Source organism: Zootoca vivipara, chromosome 8 (genome assembly GCF_965207765.1).
Source record: "Zootoca vivipara chromosome 8, rZooViv2.hap1.1, whole genome shotgun sequence".
Taxonomy (NCBI): Eukaryota; Metazoa; Chordata; class Lepidosauria; order Squamata; family Lacertidae; genus Zootoca; species Zootoca vivipara.
Window position 1 is genome coordinate 61,684,992 of NC_142591.1, and position 21,915 is coordinate 61,706,906.

Genomic DNA, 21,915 nt, shown 5'->3' on the forward strand with positions numbered 1-21,915 from the left:
AATTCAATCTGGAACAGTCCTCATGCACAGCTGAGGCTCTACCACACCGCCCCACAAGCACCTAGCCTTTGATTTCCAAACCACTTGCAGGCTCTCATCCTTTCCATTTTCAAGACTTTCTATACCCCACACTAGCCTTTAACATCTTTCCCAACTGTGTGTTTGCATTGGGGCAACCTAACATGGCAACACACATTGAATTGGCCCTGTTTAGACAATCCATTCTCACGACGCACTCCCAGCTACATACAGTAGCCTACTTATTTCCTTATGCCCACCCCGCCCCCTAGTGGCAATTGATACTGAGAATATGGGATGTGATGTTCGTTCTTATCTTTGCCCATGGGAGCCGGAAAAGAATATTTAAATTAAGGGTAAGATGAAAAAGAAAGACACACTTTGGTGTGGCGCAGTTTATTTACGTATGTGAAAACATTTACAACATCAGACAAATAATGGGAAATGCCCAGAAAAAACAACAAACCTTCCATCTCCCTATATTTTATCTGATTTCTCAAAAATGGGAACAGGTTGCATCTCAGAACAATGTACTTAGAATAATAGACTCACAGAATTGTAGAGGTGGAAGGGAACTCAAGGGTCATCTAGTCCAACCCCCTGCAATGCAGGAATCTCAAGTAAAACATCCATGGCAGGTGGCCGTCCAACCTCTGCTGATAAACCTCAGCTGAAAGAGAGTCCACAACCTCCTGAGAGAGTCCGTTCCACTGTCTAACAGCTCTTACTGTCAGAAAGTTATTCCTGATGTTTAGTTGTAATCTCATTTTTTTTATAAAAAAAATGGAATCCATTGGTTTGAGTCCTAGCCTTCGAGTCAGGAGAAAGTAGGTTTGCTCCATCTTCCATGTGACAGCCCTTTCAATATTTGAAGATGGCCAACATATTTCTTCTCAGTTCCCTCTATCCCAGGCTAAACATACCCAACTCCCTCAACCGTTCCTCACAAGACTTGGTTTCCAGACCATTGATAATCTTGTTTGCCCTCCTCTGCACATGTTCCGGCTTTTCAATAATCTTCTTAAATTGTGGTTCCCCAGAATGGGACGCAACTTTCCAGGTGTGCTCTGACTTCTCCATACAAAATTCCATACTGACATGATAAATAGAATGCGGTTTTAAGAAAGAGTGTTCCACATGGGCTGAAAGATAGTTTTACATTGCATTAGCAACAATTCTAATAAAATGATTTTTAAGAGAACAAAAGCATATTATTAAATATTTATTTCAATTGCTGTCCGGGCCGTCTTAAGTATATCCGGTGCTGTGGTGCAAAGATCCTCAATCCTCAATAACATCTGATACTACTCATTACCGATAATATCACCTAACACATTATGAAAATATCTGCATGTAATTTATGTAAATAACATGTAAATGATGCATAGACACACAGTTGTGTAACACAGTGATAGCCAGTTAGTGATCTTCTTTAGTGTTGTTTTAGTGTATTATAATTGCTGTAAACATTTTTAATGGAATTTCAGTATACAAACCTTTTTATTATTAATAAAGGAACATTAATTGTGATTTTGGCACCTTCTTGAATCAGCCCTACCCTAGTCCTGCCCCTGCTGGGCTTCATTGGCTGGCATACTGCCACTAACACACCCAGAAGCCACATCTCTCTGTAGTTGACATGATTAGTGCATGCAAGAATGGGGCATTCTGCCTTTATGAAGGTAAGGGCATATAGTAAGGGAATAGTGGCTTCTGACTGGCCTCACACAGACTTTTGTAGAGAAGGTGCCAGCTGTCTGGATCTTGTGATCAGTATAAACTTGGTGTTTTCTTGCATGCATCTTTTCAAATAAACTAAGCTATGAATTTCCCTATCAAGGCCAGCACAAGGCTCTCGTCTTCATAAACACAACATGGAAAAAATAAAAATAAATGCCCTGCAATCACTATTTTGGCTCTCCTGTGTCTTTTCATAGAACTCCAACTCCATACCATTCAGGAAAGGCAGCTAACAAAGAACCCCACCCCAATCTCGCAATCCCCATCAGTGGCTTTTTCTCTGTCAACACAGTCTACTCCAACCTCGTCTTGAAATACATGGGGGGCACCAAGTTGGGGGGAAACCTAAAAGGGATCCTGCCCTGCAAACATTCTGTACTCCCCTCTGCCACCAGCTGCCCTCAAACAGGGCAGATGATGCCACGGCCCTTGTTCAGCAGTGGCCCACTTGTGGTGGTGGGGAGGCACGCAGAGACTGTATTTGTACCTGGGAACCGCACACGTCTTTCTGCAAAAGGAATTGCAGACATACAGCCGCCCCGGCAACATTAATTAACGCTCAGCCATGCTAAACTAAGGCCTTAGAGGCTGATATTCATTTTGTTCTTTGTTTCCCCTGCTCGCTTCCTGCTGACTTCCTCTCCCTTAATTAACCATTTCCCTGCAGCGTTTGCTTGCAACATCCCAATGCATCATTAAATACCCAGAACCTGTCAATTTTCTGCCAGGCTCTACGGCCATTTATTACACTCCTCTGCGTTCATGAGCCTGAAGGTGGTTTCTGGTTCCGTCTTCGCAGTTACCACTTTCTTATTAAATTCTAAGCTGCAAAGCAAGCCTGAATAAGGGTCTGAGATTCTGAACAGCTCTGCACCCAGAAATAAGTTTTGGTTCACTAGAAGGTATGTGCTATGAGGAGGCTGTCCTGAGCAGCAGACCGCAACTTCGTTTCAATTCAATGAAGTGGTTTTGCGCATGAGGTCACCAGGAAGCTTATAGATTCACCTCTACATATAGAACGTAAGAGGAGTCTGCCGAATTGGGTTCACGGTCTGTCTCCAGCATCCCATTCTCACAGTGGCCAATCAAATACCCGCAGGAAACTGGCAAGCAGAACATTCCTCAGATGAAAATAGAGCTATTTCTCACACCCCACAACTGACCCTCTTCGACCCCCCCCCCAATTTTTGGCCCACCCCCTAGCACTTCCTACCAGGAGAAGAACCCAGCTCCACCATCCTTAAAGAAACCATTTATCCCAATTCTATTTTAATTCGGTCAATTTACAAAAAGAAAAACACACACCAATAAATAAATTTTAGGAAAGGGCAAGATTTGACCCTGGTGCGTGAAGCATTTTTAAATAAATAAAAAAGAATCAATACACCTTGCATTCTGCTCCCCCTTTCTTCCTGCCCAGGGTGACCCTGCCCTCTGCCTGCCCCTCACAGCTGGTGTGATGTGGGTCTGGGGCTGAGTGGTGGCAGGCCTCTCCTCCTCCCTGCTCACTCTCCAGCAGCTTCTATGAGCTGCCCAAGGGAGGAAGATGATAACAGATGTCAAGGAAAGGCAACAGGTTGCTCCCTCGCCACCACTGCTTGGGACAAGGGCCAGCTCATCCTCCTCCCTGAGCTCAGCGGTGGCAACACTGGCGGGGAAAATATGGACGTTCCAGGATCAAACTAGAAGCTGGGGTGGTTTTTGTAATTCCAGGACCATGTTGGAAAAACGGGGGCATTTGGAGGGTATGACATGAGCACAACAACACTCTATCCACCTGCAATTTCCACCGACTTACGGAAATGGAGGTAGAAATGTAGCCATCATGGGTAATAGTCAGTGATAGCCTTCTCCTCCATGAATTGGTTTAATCCTCTTTTAAAGTTATATGGTGCTGGAGGAGATTCTTGAGAGTCCCATGGACTGTGAAATGTACTCGGAGTCGAGAGTGAATTTCATGCTCTTTATTCAGCTCATAGTCATCAAGGAGAAGAGGAGAAGAAGAATGGCTCTTTTCCCAAAACCATCTGCTTATATACATTATTTACACAATGGGCCTTGCGTGATTGGCTACTTCAGGGCTACACCTGTGGGCCAATTATATTGTGGATTGACTTCTGCCTGCAGCCTGATTGGCTGCTCCTACAGGCCAATCAGGTAGCAGATTCACTTCTGCCAGCCGCCTGATTGGCTGCTCCAGCAGGCCAATCAGGTTGCGGATTCACTTCCACCTGGAGTTGGATTGGGTAGCTCCCGCTGTTTCTGAATCCTATTGTTCTAGGATTCAGCTCAGTACATAACACCCCTCCCCTCTAAGTTCCAGTCCTGCCCGGGAAGTTGCATTCGTAGTCCCCAAGGTCTGCTGGCCGCCTCCGTGTGCGTTGTGGCCTGGGGTGTTCCTTGGTCAGGGGTTCTGGTTCTGGCTCGTGTTCCGAGGCTGCTGGCTGTGCCGGGGCTGTCTGGTCTGGCGCCACTGAACCACTAGGTTGTGGCTCTGGTTCCGGTGTCCTTCCAGCCTCGGGGCGCCCCTCTGTGCCTACTGCTTCTGCTTCCCCTGCCCACCCCTCTCGCTCTACAGGCCTCACTGCCCTGCTGTCCCCTTGGGACCCCTCTGTCCCGCTCTCCTCCCGGGTTCCTCCTGGGAATCGTCGCCGTAGCTGGTCGCAGTGGCGGCGCCAACATTGCCCCCCTTCCGTTAGTACCTCGTACGACACGGGACCGGTCACCTTGGTGACTGTGGCGGGTACCCATGCTGGGCCTGCCCCAAAATTCTTTGCGTACACAGCGTCCTGGGCCACAAATGTCCGGGGGTTCCTGCCTTTCCCCACCACTACCTCATCCTGAGCTCTGTCGGGGTGAAGTCGGTCCAGTCTAGTTGCAAGGCGCCGGCCCATTAGTAGTTCAGCTGGGCTCCGGCCCGTCGTTGTGCTTGGGGTGCTGTGCTGTGCTAGAAGAAATGCGGCAAGGCGGTATTCCCAGTCCCCTTGTGTCATGCGGCGGAGGCTGTCCTTGGTGGTCCGCACCATGCGCTCCGCTTGGCCATTGGTGGCAGGGTGGAATGGTGCTGAGCGGATGTGGCGGATGGCGTTCTGCGCTGTGAAGGTCTGGAACTCCTCTGACGTGAATGCGGTTCCATTGTCCGAGACGAGGGTGTCAGGGAGCCCGTGGGTTGCAAAAAGCTTACGTAGTACCCGGATGGCTGCCGCCGTAGAAGTGGACGGTACCAGTGCGACCTCCAGCCATTTGGTGTAGGAATCCACCACTATGAAGAATGTTTTTCCCTGGAAGGGGCCAGCGAAGTCCACGTGCAAGCGTGACCATGGATGTCGGGCGGACTCCCAGGGCTGGACTGGGGCCCTTGGGGAATCCGGGCGGGATTCTTGGCAGGTCTGGCAGTGTTGGACCCAGGCCTCTATCTCTCTGTCAATCCCCGGCCACCACACATAACTCCTGGCAAGGGCCTTCATCCTCACTACCCCTGGGTGTGTCTCGTGTAGGGCTGTGAGGACCCTTTTGCGGAGGGGCTGGGGAACAACAACCCTGCTTCCCCATAACAGGCACCCCTTGTGGGCCGACAGTTCATGTTTGCGGTTTGTGTAGCCAGCGAATTCTGGCCCGGGGCTGCTGCTGGGCCATCCTCGCCACACCCAGTCCAGGACCCGGGAGATGACCCTATCTTTTGTGGAATGGTGCGCAACTTCTTGTGCCTGAATGGGTCGGTCGGGAAGCAGCTCCAGGGTCATAACCTCTTGCGCAGGCGCTGGGTCGGGGCCTGTTTCTGGTAGTGGTAGCCTGCTGAGGGCGTCTGCGTGGCCCATCGCCTTCCCAGGGCGGTGGATTAGTGCATACTGGTAGCCGGCAAGGAAAATTGACCACCTGAGGACACGTGGAGACAACACTTGGGGGGTCTGCTTCTCGGGGGCAAACAGGCCAAGCAACGGCTTGTGGTCAGTCACTATGGTAAAGGGCCGCCCGTACAAGAAATCATGGAATTTTTTTACGCCCTTCACGATTGCCAGACCCTCCTTGTCAATCTGTGAGTAGTTTCGTTCGGCTGCAGCAAGCGTCTGGGAGAAGTATGCCACCGGCACCTCTCTTCCATCCGGGAGTTGGTGTCCCAGGACAGCGCCGATGCCATAGGGAGAGGCGTCGCATGCCAGCACCACTGGCAGCCTCTCGTCGAAGTGTGCCAAGACCGAGTTCGAGACGAGCAAGTCCTTGACTGCCTGGAATGCGGCCCTTTGTCGCTGGCCCCACACCCAAGGGGCCCTTTTATCTAGGAGTCTGTGTAGGGGCTCCGCTACCGCTGCCTTATGCGGAAGAAAGGCATGGTAAAAGTTCAATAGTCCCAAGAATGACTGAAGTTCGGGCTTGCTCTTGGGCGCTGGGGCCTCACAAATGGCCCGTACCTTGTCACCGGTTGGATGGACCCCTTCTGCGTCCACCTTAAATCCCAGAAAGTCCACCTGCGGCACTCCCAGTAAACACTTTTCCCGCTTCACCTTGAGGCCCGCCGTCTGGAAACGGTGCAGGACGGAGCGGAGGCGGTCCTCAAATTCCTCTGGTGTGGGCCCGGCGATCAGTACATCATCGAAGAAGGGGGTGACGCCAGGAATCCCTTTAAGGAGAGAGTCCATTAGATTCTGGAATATGCCTGGTGCCACGCTAACGCCAAATTGCAGCCGCTTAACTCTGAATGCCCCTCTGTGCGTCACAATCGTCTGAGCCTCTGCTGTGGCTTCGTCCACAGGCAACTGTTGATACGCTTGGGCCAAGTCCAGTTTGCCAAAGATTTTTGACCCAGCCAGGGTGGCGAGGACATGGCTGACCACTGGCACTGGGTATGCATGGGCCGTGAGAGCCTTGTTTATGGTGCATTTGTAGTCTGCACAGATGCGGACCGAACCGTTAGGCTTGACGGGTGTGACAATTGGAGTTTCCCAGGGGGCGTTGGGCACCGGCTCCAGCACTCCTTGCTCCACGAGTCGGTCCAATTCCTCGTCTATGCGGGGTTTCAGGGCGAACGGGACCCGGCGGGCCTTGTGCCTGATGGGTCGTACCGCGGGGTCTAGCTGTAGGGCAATGGGGGGTCCTGTATATCGTCCCAATGCCCCATCGAAAACCCCTGGAAACTCTTTGCATATGGCGTCCACGTCCACTTGTAAGCTAGTGCGGTTCACCCCGGTAACGGCTAGCCCCAGAGGTCCAAACCATGCCAGTCCCAGTAAGCTAACGTAGGGGCCCTTAACTACCAGCAAGTCCAATTGTTGCTTTCGCCCTCGATATTGCACCCTGAAGGTCCCCACCCCCATTGTAGGGACCTTACGTTTCTGGAAGTCCCGGAGGGTGAATGGGGCCGGCCTTAGTTTGGGACCCCCATTAGGGCACAGTTCCCTTAATGTTCGGGCCGAGATTATGGATAGAGTTGAACCCGTGTCCAGCTCCATGCGGCATGGGGCTCCCTCTATCTGTACCTCTATATAAATTTTCTCTGTGCTGGGATGGGGCAACTGGAATACCTGGTAGTCCGTGATCTCCGTCGAGTTGCCTTGGTGCATGGTGCCGTGTGACCTGGGGCTCCTGGGTCGGTCATCTGATGCTTGTCGACGGGTGAGTCGAGCCCGACACACCCGGGCGATGTGTCCCAATTTTCTGCACTGCCTGCACTCTGCGTTGCGGAAACGACAGGTCCTCCTCTCGTGGTTCTCCCCGCAGCTTGCACAGTTCCCTCCTTCTCGTCGAGGCTGCTGTGGTGTGTGTGCTGCTTGAGTGCGCCGCTGTACTCGGTGTACTTCCTCCCTGTCAGATTCGGATTCGTCGGTGAGGTCTTCGTGGTAGACCCTCGGTTGGGATGGCGGGGCCGGTCGTGCCTCTTGCGTTGACCTCTCAGCGGCTTCGGTTGCCAGGGCTTCCTCCAGAGCAATCTGGAACGTGAGGTCTTTTTTGGCGTAGAGGCGTCGTTGCAACATCTCGTCCCTCAGGCCACCGACGAGGCGGTCACGAAGCATGTTCTCCAACTCTGAGAAGTTGCAAAGCAGGGCGGCTTGGCGGAGGGAGGTCACAAACCCAGTTATGGTTTCCCCCGGGGCTTGCCGCTTTGCGTAGAAGGCATTTCGGCAAGCTACCACCGAGGGCTGTGGTGAGAAGTGCTCCTTCAGCCGTTCCATTATTGTTTTGTAAGAGATGGTAGCGACATCTCTAGGTGCAAGGAGAGCCCGGGCGATTTCAAACGTCTCCTCTCCACAGACGCTGAAGAATGTCGCCCTCTTCATGGCATCGTTGGTGACTTCTTTCGCTTGCAGGAGGAAGTTGAAACGGGCGGCGTACCCTTCCCAGTCTCCTGATGCTGGTTTGAATGGCGAGAAGCTGCTGTCGGTTGCCATTCTGGGTTCCTTGGGTCCTGGAGCTGAAGCCTGGATGCACGGTGCGATGCAGCGGTGCAGCAGGTGGCGGTGCTGCGGTGCAGTGCGTGGTGGCGGTCAGCTCAGCAGGATCCCACCTTCGTCGCCAGTGAAATGTACTCGGAGTCGAGAGTGAATTTCATGCTCTTTATTCAGCTCATAGTCATCAAGGAGAAGAGGAGAAGAAGAATGGCTCTTTTCCCAAAACCATTTGCTTATATACATTATTTACACAATGGGCCTTGCGTGATTGGCTACTTCAGGGCTACACCTGTGGGCCAATTATATTGTGGATTGACTTCTGCCTGCAGCCTGATTGGCTGCTCCTACAGGCCAATCAGGTAGCAGATTCACTTCTGCCAGCCGCCTGATTGGCTGCTCCAGCAGGCCAATCAGGTTGCGGATTCACTTCCACCTGGAGTTGGATTGGGTAGCTCCCGCTGTTTCTGAATCCTATTGTTCTAGGATTCAGCTCAGTACATAACACCCTGCAAGAAGATCAAACCTATCCATTCTTAAGGAAATCAGCCCTGAGTGCTCACTAGAAGGACAGATCGTGAAGCTGAGGCTCCAATACTTTGGCCACCTCATGAGAAGAGAAGAATCCCTGGAAAAGACCCTGATGTTGGGAAAGATGGAGGGCACAAGAAGAAGGGGACGACAGAGGACGAGATGGTTGGATAGTGTTCTCGAAGCTACGAACATGAGTCTGACCAAACTGCGGGAGGCAGTGCAAGACAGGAGTGCCTGCCGTGCTATGGTCCATGGGGTCACGAAGAGTCGGACACGACTAAACGACTAAACAACAACAACAAAGCTATCTGAGGTGGTGGTCGTCCCTGCCTCCTGTGGGAGCAAGTTTGCTTTTGTATAATGCACAGTGCGAAGAAGTGTATCTGTCCTGAATCTTCCAACACCATTGGATGTCCAAAAATCCTAGTATTATGAGAGGAGGATAAAAAAATTATTCTCTAACCACTTTGTTGATGCCATGAATTAAGTCCTGAATGCTGTAAGCTTTCCTCCTAAGGTCTCTCCACCCCCTTGAGCTCTTTGGTTGCCCTTTTCTGGACATTTCCCAAGTCTGCAGTATATATATGTATATATCTGAGGTGAGGCAGTAAAGAACTGGGACTTGCTCCAAATGATAATGGTAATAATCAGCTTCCCAAACCATGCGTGCATCCCGATGGGAGATTGTCCCGGACAAAGTGCCCTTTGCAGTGTGCTCAGCTGCAAACACATAATAGCCAATAACACTAAAAAATGAAAACGTTTTCAAATATAGCAACAAACCAAAGGAAGAAAATGAATTTGGAACTGGCATGTAATTACCAGTGTGTACTTAGCATAGTGGCAAGGCCCCTGCTGCACTCACACGCTTTCTGAAAACACAACTCCATTTTACCTAGAATATCTGTAATTGATTTTCCTACCAGAACTTACTTGTTAGCTTTATTGTATTTAAATAAAGGTATTCCCATCCCATTATTAAACTGAGTACGAAAGGTTTCAAATATAAACGTTAAAGTACTCAGAATACTATAATACTCAGTATAAAGTCTACACTTTCTTCTTGGAAACACTCTGTCTGTTCATTATGGCATGGGCCACTAAATTCTTATTCAAATTATGTTCTATGTCCTGATCAGTACTGATTTTGACCATCAGTATATCCTGTACACACAGGCCACAATCCAACCAGGAATTCAGCACTCTAAAGCCTATTGAATGCTTAACTTGTATGTGAGTGTGCGAAATTATTGCAGCATTTAGCATCCTTATGAATAATAATTAAATCACTTTATCCTGGAGGAAAACTCATTCATCAGGACCCGTTTGCATAATTAAAATAATCACCTTCAATTGTTATGCTAACAATTTGCTTTCAAGATCAGCACTTTCACCTGACCTTTGCCCTGTTGTATGGGGAGCATCTATCAGAGATTCATTGGAAGCATTTTACTAAATGCTTCTGTGGTTAAGGCAGCGCAATATTAGATTGCAAGTATTATTAGATGTTTTGGGAAATAATGCCAAGGAACTGAAGAAATCGAGTTCTATATATATATATAGATTTCATCAGTCGAAAGACTTAAGACATGAATTTGTACTTTGTTCATTGTTTTTCTAACACAATCAGGGCCCTGCAGCCCCTTGAAAACTAACACATCTATTATGGCATAAGTTTTTGAGGACTCAAGCCCACTTTCTTAGATGCATCTTTTCACTTATCTTTGCAGCACAATCCCACAGTAGTAAGCCCCATTGAGTCCAATGGGTATTACTTCCAAGGAAGAAGGTAAAGCACTGCGCTCCCATTCTCAACCCCCTGCATTTGCCACCCTGAATGACAGAGTCTGATATCCCATTGATTCTTGGGCTGCAATCTTGTATGCATTTACCTGGAAGTGGAACCCACAGAATTTACTTCTAAACAGTTATACTGTACATAGGATTGCACTGTTAAAGTAGTTCATAGAAGAGGGCACATTTAGGCTGCAATCCTATACCGACTTACCTGGGAGTAAGCCACATTGACTCAGTGAGGCTTACTTCTGATATGACATGCGTACCATTGTATTGTGCGACCCCTGGCAAAAAGCAAGATTTATCTGAGGAATCACAAAGTAATTACAGTCAGCCAGAGGCCATACACTTGCTATCTTTAGACTTTTTTTTTAAAAAAAAGACTGTTTAAAATTATTATTAACAGCACAAGATAAAAATAGTTGAAAATATAATAAATAATGTAGAAGCAGGATTTTATGTACAGAGCTGGATGGGGAATTTCACAGGACACTAGATCTGCTGGTGCAAGATGGGGGATATAGCTATATTTCTAGTTATCTAGATATAGATATCCCAATGAATTTAAGCCAATTTTCTGTTTGTGAGCAGAAACAAGGAAGTTTAAATTGTTCTCCTTTCCTTTCTCCTTCATCAGCATTCAGCTGATGAGGACAGCCGGAGGATTTTTCCAGAGCATCATGCTTTCATTGTTGGATCAGGACCACTGATCCAACAATGGAATCTATCAACGATCAACTATGGCAATTTCCGTGATGTCGCTGGAGTCCAGCTTCCATCAGCCCCAGCCAGCATGCAGGGCCAGAATTTGAAATTACAAAACAACACCAAGCCATATACATCAACATACCAATTACAAATCGCATGCGGCTTGGGACCCTAGTACCTATGGGACCACCTCTCCTGGTATGCCCCGCGGAGGACATTAAGGTCCACAAACAACAATATTCTGGAGATCCCGAGCCATAAGGTGGCTAGATCGGCCTCAACTAGGGCTAGGGCCTTTTCAGTATTGGCCCCAACTTGGTGAAACGCTCTTTCACAGGAGACTAGGGCCCTGCGGGATTTGTCATCTTTCCGCAGGGCCGGCAAGGCAGAGCTGTTCCGCCTGGCCTTTGGGTTGGATTCAGTCTGACCCCTGTGTTTTCCTCCCTCATGGTTTTGATTTATGGACTACTTAAAATGAGGCTGCATTTTAAATTTTACATTTTAATATTTATTTTAATTAATTGTTTTCTTTTCTTTTATGTCTTATTGTAATTTTATTGTTGTTAGCCGCCCTGAGCCCGGTTTTTACTGGGGAGGGCAGGGTATAAATAAAAATTTATTTATTTATTATTTATTAAAAAACAATACTAATCAATATACAAAATATATCATTCCAATATATCTATAGCTATATAGGAGCCAGTATTGTGCAGTGATTAAGAGTGTCATACTAGGACTTGGGAGACCAGTGGTCAAATCTCCACTCAGGCATGAAGCTCACTTTGTGAACTCACTGCCTCTCAGCCTAACCTACCTCACAGGGTTATTATGGGAATCAAATGAGGAAGGAGGGAACCGTGTATGCCAACTTGAGGTCCTTGGAGAGAAAGGTAGTATATAAATGCAATAAATCAATAATTAATATATCAGCACATAATCAATTCCCATTCCTGAGATTTCCAGTTCTGTCAAAGTGGAATGGATAACTAGATGGTGCTTGTGGCCCCTTCCAAATCCAGAATTATGTGATTCTATGAAAGCTGCTTTCCAGTAGCCTGGGCTTTCTCAATAGGTCCTTGGATTCTTCATCCTTACCATTAGTTGGAAAACTCTCATTTGCTGTCATAGTTTCCTAAAGGTAAAGGGACCCCTGGCCATAGGTCCAGTCATGACCGACTCTGGGGTTGTGGCGCTCATCTCGTGATATTGGCCGAGGGAGCCGGCGTACAGCTTCCAGGTCATGTGGCCAGCATGACAAAGCCGCTTCTGGCAAACCAGAGCAGTGCATGGAAACGCCATTTACCTTCCCGCTGTAGCCGTACCTATTTATCTACTTGCACTTTGACGTGCTTTCGAACTGCTAGGTTGGCAGGAGCTGGGACCGAGCAACGGGAGCTCACCCCATCGCGGGGATTCGAACCGCCAACCTTCTGATCGGCAAGCCCTAGGCTCAGTGGTTTAACCCACAGCGCCACCCCGCATCCCTTGCCATAGTTTCATAATCAGATCTAAGAGAGAGAGAGAGAGAGAGAGAGAGAGAGAGAGAGAGAGAGAGAGAGAGAGAATTACCCCTGCTTTATAATCTGAGGGTCTTTCATTTTATCAAACTGTAGGGCAGAAAAATCGCTTGTAAGCAGGGCCTTGGCTCACTGAGCTTTTGGATCTCTCCAGGTGATAAGTCTGCAGGAGCTTGCTGCATTAAGAGATAGCTATAGCACTTATTTGCATTCTAGAACCAGTGGATGCCATCATTTCGACAGCATAGATTTCTCTTTCTAAGAAGTCTCTATATTAGATTGCAGGAAATGTACAGCTGCACACTCATTTGGGATTTTGTGTTATCTGTAGCGTTTATCTCTGGCAGTATTTACTTTGTTAAACCCCGATTACTCTGACCACATGAAATGCACGTTTATTAGCTTTATGCTGCCCTCCCACCACGTAATATCTTTATTTCTCTCCTGAGCACCCATGAATATAGTTATAATAGATCCCACTGTTGATTCCTTTGATGACTCAAGTGCTGGCTTATTTTCATCTGCCATAATTTTGGGGCTATGGCTCTCTAGGGTCACACTGCTGAAGGGCTGTCCTGTCCTTTTAGACACCATTTAACACAGTATTATATATATATATATATATATATATATATATATATATATATATATAATCTGTCTCTTATACGGTGTTCTTCAAATTCCTCATGGCATCCATATTCAGTGACCTTTTATGGCAAAACAATGCACAGCTACCACACTTATCTCCTTATTAGAGTGTGTGCAGTTTTCTCTGACCGTGGCTTATATACAGACCCCTGTTTCAGTAAGGGAAGGGAAGAGATTTTCTTTTTGAGTTGGTCTTCAATCTATCTTCATGTCTGTATTGCTGCACTACTGTGGGAAACAGCTGGAGTTTTGAGTCTTGAAGTCCTCTGCCATTGCAAGTAAGTCCTCAGAATTGGTTGTATGTGCATACGAAGCAACCCTTGTACTGTGTTGTCATATTTAATTATGCTCCATTGTGGATACACACACACACACACACACACACACACACACACACTGTAGTGTGCAGTGTTTTACTGCGGACATTTGGTATGTATAGTCCTGGGGGCTACAGAGGCTGCACCATAAAAATACATTTGATAAAAGTTCTATAAAGCAGAATGTCACTTCCTTTTCTCCAAGTAACAAATCACGGCACAGAAGCACAAAACATGCATCTCTGTTGCTATGAGGAACAAAATTGTTCCAGCCCTTTTAAAGTCACTGTGCTTTAAATAGAAGAATGAGTGGAGAAGGTGTTTGTGTATAGCAGTGAGGAGATAATGAAGAGCTTGATGGCTTCATTTGCTGTGAAAGTAATCATAAGAGAGAAAAGCATTTGGATTAATAAAAGGTAGTTTTAATCATGCCGAGCCAGTATGCCTCTGAATTGACAGTTGCTGAGGAGCAACAGGGGGTAAGTGTTCTGGCACTCATGACCTGCTTTGGGGCTTCCCATTGACATTTAGTTGGCCCCTGTGGGAGACAGGAAGCTGGTCTAGGACTTTGATCTCATCCGTTAGGCCAGGCATCCTCAAACTTGCGGCCCTCCAGGTGATTTGGCCTACAACTCCCATGATCCCTAGCTAACAGGACCAGTGGTCAGGGAAGATGGGAATTGTAGTCCAAAACATCTGGAGGGCCGAAGTTTGGGGATGCCTGCCTTAGGCCAATTCTTATGTTTGCTTGAATACAGCGGTTACTTTGTGCAGCAGAAAGGCCGTCCTTCCCGAATGGCCTTCTCCAGTGTTAAAAGGGGGCCATCTTGATAGATCCACTGCCCACAGGAGTTCATCGGGGTGGTAGTCTGGGAGAACGTTTTAAAAACAAGGGAAAAGGCAGCCCTCAGGCCACCTCATATGTAGGGATAGAAGGACCTGTCAAGTTTGGTTCCCTCAGTTTCTCACTTTTTCAGTCTTAAACTCAGTTCTCCACAGTAATTTGTGATCTATATCTATATCTATATATCTCCTTGTGAAAATTCATCAGCATTTTAGTGCAAATTTCTCCAAATGAAAAATCTTTATTTGCAATTTTGTCTGATATGCAGCTGTTCCCAAGCAGTTTTCCCTAATGTAATGCATTACATGTTTTTATGCACTTTGCCCTAACAGATACATGTTTGTAAACACTGGTTGGATGGAGAAATGCATCGCAAAATTCAGATAAGTGCGAATTTTGAAGGCTAATGGTTTCTTGCTTTGCATAACTTCCTACCCATATGTCAATGGTAGAAACCCTGCATGTAACTCAGCATATACTGAACACAGCATGGATTGGCTCAGCCCATTAATAATGAAAACAGCCCCCCCCTTTATTTGCATTTCCACTATGCTTCTTTGTGTGTTGAGGAGATGCAACTGACAAATTATCTGTCAAATTGCAGCTGATCTTATATCAGCTACCTTGACAGTAGTTCTGCAGGTAGGAAGCACAAATGTATTCTTCCTCCTTCGAAGCTTAATGTATAGAGTCCCATCCTGTGAAGAACAATGGAGCAAGGTGAAAGGGGTGGTGCCAAAAGGCCATGGTTGATGCTTTTGGAAAGATCCCTCACTTCACCTTGCTTATGCTCAAAGGAGGGTGAGAGAACGACTGAATTCTTCGAAGTGTGACCCCCTTTGAGAGCTGTCTGGTGAGCGCTGTGTGATCATCACTTTTCTGCTGCTGAAGTGGCCGACTCTTCTGTGAACTATTTGCTCTCTCATTATTTCTCATCTGTTGCACCTGCTTTAACAGGAAGAGCTGGCATGGAGGTCAAGCTGCAAGTAGCAGTGGTGGGAGTTCAGTATTGTAGATTATTCAGTACCAAACTCAGTGGAGGAATCCTTCATTTTATCATTTTAAAAGTATGCTATCCTTACTCCATGTGACTATGTCTGTGGCACAATTTTATTGTCTTCATTTCTAGTGTTACACAGAGTAGTTTGCACAGTTCCTCTACCCCCGAGAAATTCTTCAAGCATTCATTATCAGGCCATTCTGGTTGGATTTTTGCCCGCCTATAATCTCACCATTCTTTTTTTCTTTCCCCCCATCATGTGAAGACTTCAGAGCATGTAGGCCTATCCCCAAATGTCCCAAACCTGAGTGGAACAACAGAATTCATGACATGTGATACAGTAACACTGCTAAAGCTAAGGTGGTGTCAACCTTAGCTGCCAAGTATCCCGTTTTTTGCGGGAAACCCCCGGATTTTAATCCGTTTCCTGCTGTTCTCCCAAATGGAGAAAAATCCCGGAAATCTCCCGGATTTCCTACCTGCCAGGGAGCCTCCATTTTGGGTGCTTTGCCCATGTGTGGGCACCGGAAATAGGGCAGAGCAGCACCGGAAGTCACTTCTATGCATGCCCGGCGGCCATCTTGGTGGTGGCCGCATGGCGGCGGCCGTCACCAAGATGGCCACCGCCATGCGGCCACCACCAAGATGGCCGCCGGGCATGCGTAGAAGCGACTTCCGGTGCTGCTCTGCCCTATTTACAGTGCCCTCACATGGTCAGAGCAGCCCCGGAAGTTGCTTCTACGCAACTTCCGGTGCCGCGCTGCTGCTGATCCCACATTTTTCAGTGGGAGACTTGGCAGGTATGGTGTCAACGTACTCCTTAGAAGACCACATGGGAACTCTGTGTACAATGCCTTTCATTTCCTGGAAGAGAGGGTGGGAATGTAACAATTCTACAAATGATTGGAAGCTTTTTAAAGGGCTAGGCAACCTCACACCTCTCTGTATGGCCCTCAAAATTTGCCCCAGGCCACACCCCTCACTGGCCTTCCTTTGCAACTGAGTGTTTTGGGCCACATCCATATCATACATTTGAAACACTGTGCTACTATTTAAACTGTCATGGCTTCCCCAGAAGAATTCTGGGAGCTGTAGTTTGTTAAGAATGCTGAGAGTTGTTAGGAGACCACTATTCCCCTCACAGAGCTACAATTCCCAGATGGAAGAGGGACTGTTAAACCACTCTGTTAAACCACTCTGAGAGGAATAGGGGCCTTCTAATAACTATCAGCATCTTCAACAACATATTCAACTCTAGAATTCCTTGTTTGGCGGAGCCCTGACTTTAAAGTTGAATCATAGGCATAGAATTGTAGAGTTGGAAGGGACTGTCATTATATGCAGGCATTGTAGGGCGAAGCCAAGCTGTATGCATGCAAAGCAGCCTAGGCCTTCAGGCCTCCTGGAGCTCAGGAGCTTCAGCCTTGTTTAGGGAAGTTTTTAATGACTGATGTTTTAATGTATTTTTAATCTTTTGTTGGAAGCCACCCAGAGTGGCTGGGGAAAACCAGCTAGATGGGTGAGGTAGAAATAATTTGTTGTTGTTGTTGTTGTTGTTGTTGTTGTTGTTGTTGTCATCATAACAAAAGACAGAGAGGATTCTAAAACTCTCCAATGACATCGTTAGTAGCTGGCAGGCAGCCAATCCCTGCTGAGATGGGGCTAGTGTTGTGATTCGCTAACTGCAGCATTAAGGCGACCTATCAAAGGCATTGTGTGTGTTTTGCCTGGGCCGGCTTAAGGTATATATACTGGGCCAAGTGCCCCTGTTTGTCATTCTTGTTCTTCTTGTTCCTGATATTCCAATAAATCCCTTTTGAGCTGAATCTCGGTCTTGGGTCATGCCTGAACCGTGGTGCCTTGACTTACAAATTTAATCCGTTCCGAAGGCACCTTCATAGGTCGAAAAATTCGTAAGTCAAAAGCGCCATTGGAAACGCGATTTCCCATAGGAATGCATTGGAAATGGAAAAATTCGTAAGTCGAAGCAACTCCATCTAAAAATTCGTAAGTGGAAAAAACCCTATCTAAAACTGCCGCAGTTTCCGTTCGGATGTCGAGAAATTCGTAAGTCAGGGTACCACTGTACACTGCAGGAACCATGAGGACGATTCCTGCAATGCAAGAATATTTTGCCCAATATGGGGTTCGAACCCACAACCCTGAGATTAGGAGTCTCATGCACTGCTGACTGAGCTGTCCCAGAACATAGTGCTTTAAATGTGTGCTGTGGAAGTGGCCTTTGCCTGGCTGGAATGTGTCCTTGAATTCTGATAATGCCTCCTGCTTGCGTGGATGGAGTACAGAGGAGGGGTTTGTATGTAGAAACTGAAGCTGAAATTTACATTTGTTGCCCACCCCACTTTTGCCTCTGGCAGCATTTGACCCTGGGAAGGTTCAGCAGAAGGGAACGCGGCGCTCGGATTGAAAAGGGTTCCCTATCCCTGGTGTATAGGATTCTAGGCTACTACTCCGGCTAATGATGTTGAGGCTAAAAAAGGAAAATAGATGGTGCCCTGAGAAATGAAAGAAGTACAAGGGAGATGTAGTAGAGCAATTAGGCAACTAATGTCTCTCTGATAATTCCATGCTTCCAGCTCCTGTAGACGCCGTGAATGAATTATTTACACGGTAAATTAGTTAGTTTTTGAGACAGATGCAAGTTTCCATGGAAAGCAAACTTTTAAGGATTTATATTGCAAGAGTTCACATGCAGGTCATAGCCTCCTCACTTGTGTTCCACAGTTGTCATCAGATTTTTGCAGAATGCATATTGATTGGAGGAAATGTTTCTTTGTATGAAAGGGGGGGGAAATGAAGTGAAACAAGCCAAGGATGGAATTTCTTTAACAGTTCAAAAATGCATCACTTCTCTCTCTCTCTCTCTCTCTCTCTCTCTCTCTCTCTCTCTCTCTCTCTCTCTCTTTATTGTCTACAGATGGCAAATGACAGGAAATAATGTTCATTCCCAGTTCTGTATGTGACCCTTAATGGGCAGCTGCAGCAACAAAAATCCAAAATTTTTATAATGTTGCAGAAAATGTGATTACAACCCACTTAAAAGACATGTTGGGAAACCAAAGAGACCTTGTGGTGAAGGAGAACCACCACTTACTAACTGTAGGATCTGGACAGAACTAGTTAACTTCTCTGTTGGATGCAATCGTGTCTAAAAGGAGATGCTGGACTCCTGTTAGCAGAAGCAGTAGAGGGACAAAACAGTGAGGTCGGTGCTGTGCGCTTTCACTAGCAGAGACAATCAGGTTCTCCCACTGATGTGCCTGAACAGCACTGACGTCCCTCTGCCTCCCACAAAGTCACCGTGATGGTCAGGTTCTTGCTGCTGCTTCTCCCCATCAGCTTCTCCTGCTAACAGACATGCAGTTTGTTAGTTGGCAAGAAAAAAAAACATAGGTACAAAAGGATAATTCCTTGGATGCCAAGATCCAGCTCTGAAGCAAGTACTCTTTGGGGAGAGAACCCCAGCAGAGATTTAAAATCACAAAACATGCAGCAAGTACACCATGGAAATATAGGCTGTTAGACCTTTCAAACATGCCCATGTGAGTTACAGAACTTCTGTCTTCCTTTAGCACATAAAAGACCACACATCTGGTAAGTGGTTTACTTACAAACTCTCCGAAGGTCAGGTTCATGTGCTTTTCCATACATCAGTCGAGAAAACACAAGCAGTAAAACTTGGCCTACTGTAGTTTACAGTGGTGAATGTTTCTAAATTATTGGTATAGGAGTCCAATAATGGTTTGTAAGATTCATGCAGCCAGAGCTTGGAGCAACCAGCTCAGGCCTTTTTACATGCTGAGCTTCTCAGGTAGACTGAGGTACAACCAGTGCATACCCCTAAACATTTTGTGAATCTTTGTACTTTTGTCCATTTACTGTATTTATTTCCCCCGATTTGAACTCATAAAATAGTGGTTGTCTTGAGTCAAAATTAGAGTACCCCTAAACATTTTTAGGTACCCCTAAACATTTTTAGGGGGGAAAGCATTAGGTACAACAATAGAATTGATTACCTTTCTCCCAAAGCGAGGGGGAGTGAGCTAGCTAAGCCTGGAAGGGTAGTTTACTCTGTAGCATTAACCCCTTCATGCATTAAGCATGTTGATTATATGAGGCTAGTTATCCCACACAGTTCTACTTTGTAAATGTGATTAAGTCAAACGCAGCAATTACTGAAGTCAAGAATTTTACAGACAGAAAAAATACATTAGAACATGGGAAACTATCTCTGGAGGGAGAGTAGGGGCAATGGAAGGGGGAAATGGGGGGGTTACTGAAATGGTTGGAGTGAAAGAAATAAAAGAAGAGAAGGTTCTCAATCAGTTCAGGCCTCTGGCAAGATCAATCTGTTTCCCCTCCAGCAGTTTAATTCATGGGGGGAGTGAGTGAGAGAGCAAGAGAAATGGTTTCTTCTTCTCTTCTCTGAATTCATTCTCTAGGTTTCAGTATTGCTACTGCTATTGCAGATCGTAAACAAACGAACACACCAACAAACAAACAAATGAAAAATCAACAATGTAGAATTATTGTGGGCAGATACCCTCAGTACAAAACTTGCCATAATTGTTCAAACAAGCAATTTTCCTAAGTGTTTAATTCATTCTAAATCCCTTTTAGGAATAATAATGTTTGACTAATTTACAGGTATATCAAAACTGAAAAAGTGCATATCCTAGCTATGTAGCTGACTACATTAATTGTAATACATTTAGTGGGAAATTAATCTAGTACAGTAGTTAATACTTTTGCCCCATACGTATCCTTGTTGTAAATTGTCTGTAAAGATCATTGACAAAATGGACTGATCGTGATTTTTATGTCTTGTTTATGGATCTCCCCTTCCCCACCCCCATCCCAAAAAGATCAATTTGGGTTTCAAAGTCTTACCCTAACTTGAAACTGGCAGACAAAGAATCCCCATTCCTGGGAGCAATTTTTGTGGTCCTGCTGTTGGAAGTGGAGCAGGAAGCCTCCATTATCTTCTGCACAGCACTATGAACTTTGCATGCTTTGGGATTGCAAGGGGGGCAGGCAGAGACTGTGGGAGAACTGGCAGTCTATCAGCTCTGTTGCTGGACTCTCCGCAGAGGTGGGAACTCTGGAGGTGGACCAGAGTGAAGACTGATGAAGTGCTATCCACTCTTGGAGCATAAAGAGAGAATGTGATACTGGGAGAACAAACACTGGGCCATCTAGCTGGGTTTTGCGTACACTGACTGACTGGCAGTGGTTCTCCAGGCAGTGTTCCATTCAGAGTTCTCTCTCAGCTCTTCCTAGAGATTCCTGAGATTGAACGTCAGATGTTCTGCCTGCAAAGCAGATGTTCTACCACTTTTTCTAGGCCTTCCCATCTCTATTTACCACTGACCTATGGGCCTTTTTCAGCCAGCATGGCTAATGGTCATGAATGATGGGAACTGCAATCCACAACATCATACTACTAGAGGACTAGAGACTCTCTGGTTTAAACTATCGTTTCCTCAAACAACCCAGGATCAAACGATAGTTAATTATTCTGGTTTGTTCTCAAGCCATAGCTGTAAATTGCTGGTTTCCCAAGTACCGGTAGTGACTTAACGAGAAACTATTAACTGGAAGCAAAAGGTGCTGATCTCTCCTCTATACGGGAGGGGGGAAATGGGCTCTCAGAGACCCAAAGATCACTGCAGCTTGTTTTCATGTTATGTCTGAAGTGAGCCATTATGTGAAATTAATCTACCTCCACACTCAGCTTACCTCATTGTCACCTTGTGGCTGAAATATCTGAAAGCTACAAACAACTGAAAAGTTTCCCCTTCTGAGGAATTCTTAAAAGGCACAAAAGTTGGGCTTTCTGGCTCACAGACTCCAATGCTCCCAGCTTCCTTCATACCCAAATGCTTTATTTAAGGATGTGGCTCTTCCTTTCTTCAATTCTGTTCACACCATACATTGTTTCTTCTGGTTCCTGCTCTTTTTTTTATCTCACTGCCTACATTGTACTGCTTCCTTTAGCTATTTTTGTAGCATAGAACTTTCACAATATACTCTCAAAGCCCTCTGTTGCCCTAATCTGTTGTGCCCTCTGCATATTTTTTCAAAGCTTCATTCACCATTCAAATCATCAAAGCTTTATTACGGTCATATACCAGCTATAAAAACTAAAAATGCTTTACAAAGCTATGGGAGTTGTCACTCGGGGTGGATATAAGAGTCTATGAGTTTGAAGGGGCTATGTTTCCAGAGGGCGGGTCCAGCTGGCCTTTCCCCAGGTGCTGCTCTAAGTCATCAGTTTCGTACCTGAACGGAGGAACTACTTCCCACAGTCCAATACCGAGTTTGCTATTCCATTGGCTGTCTTGTTTGGGGGGGGGGGGTAGACTGGTCCTGCGGATCTGTGTGCAGAATC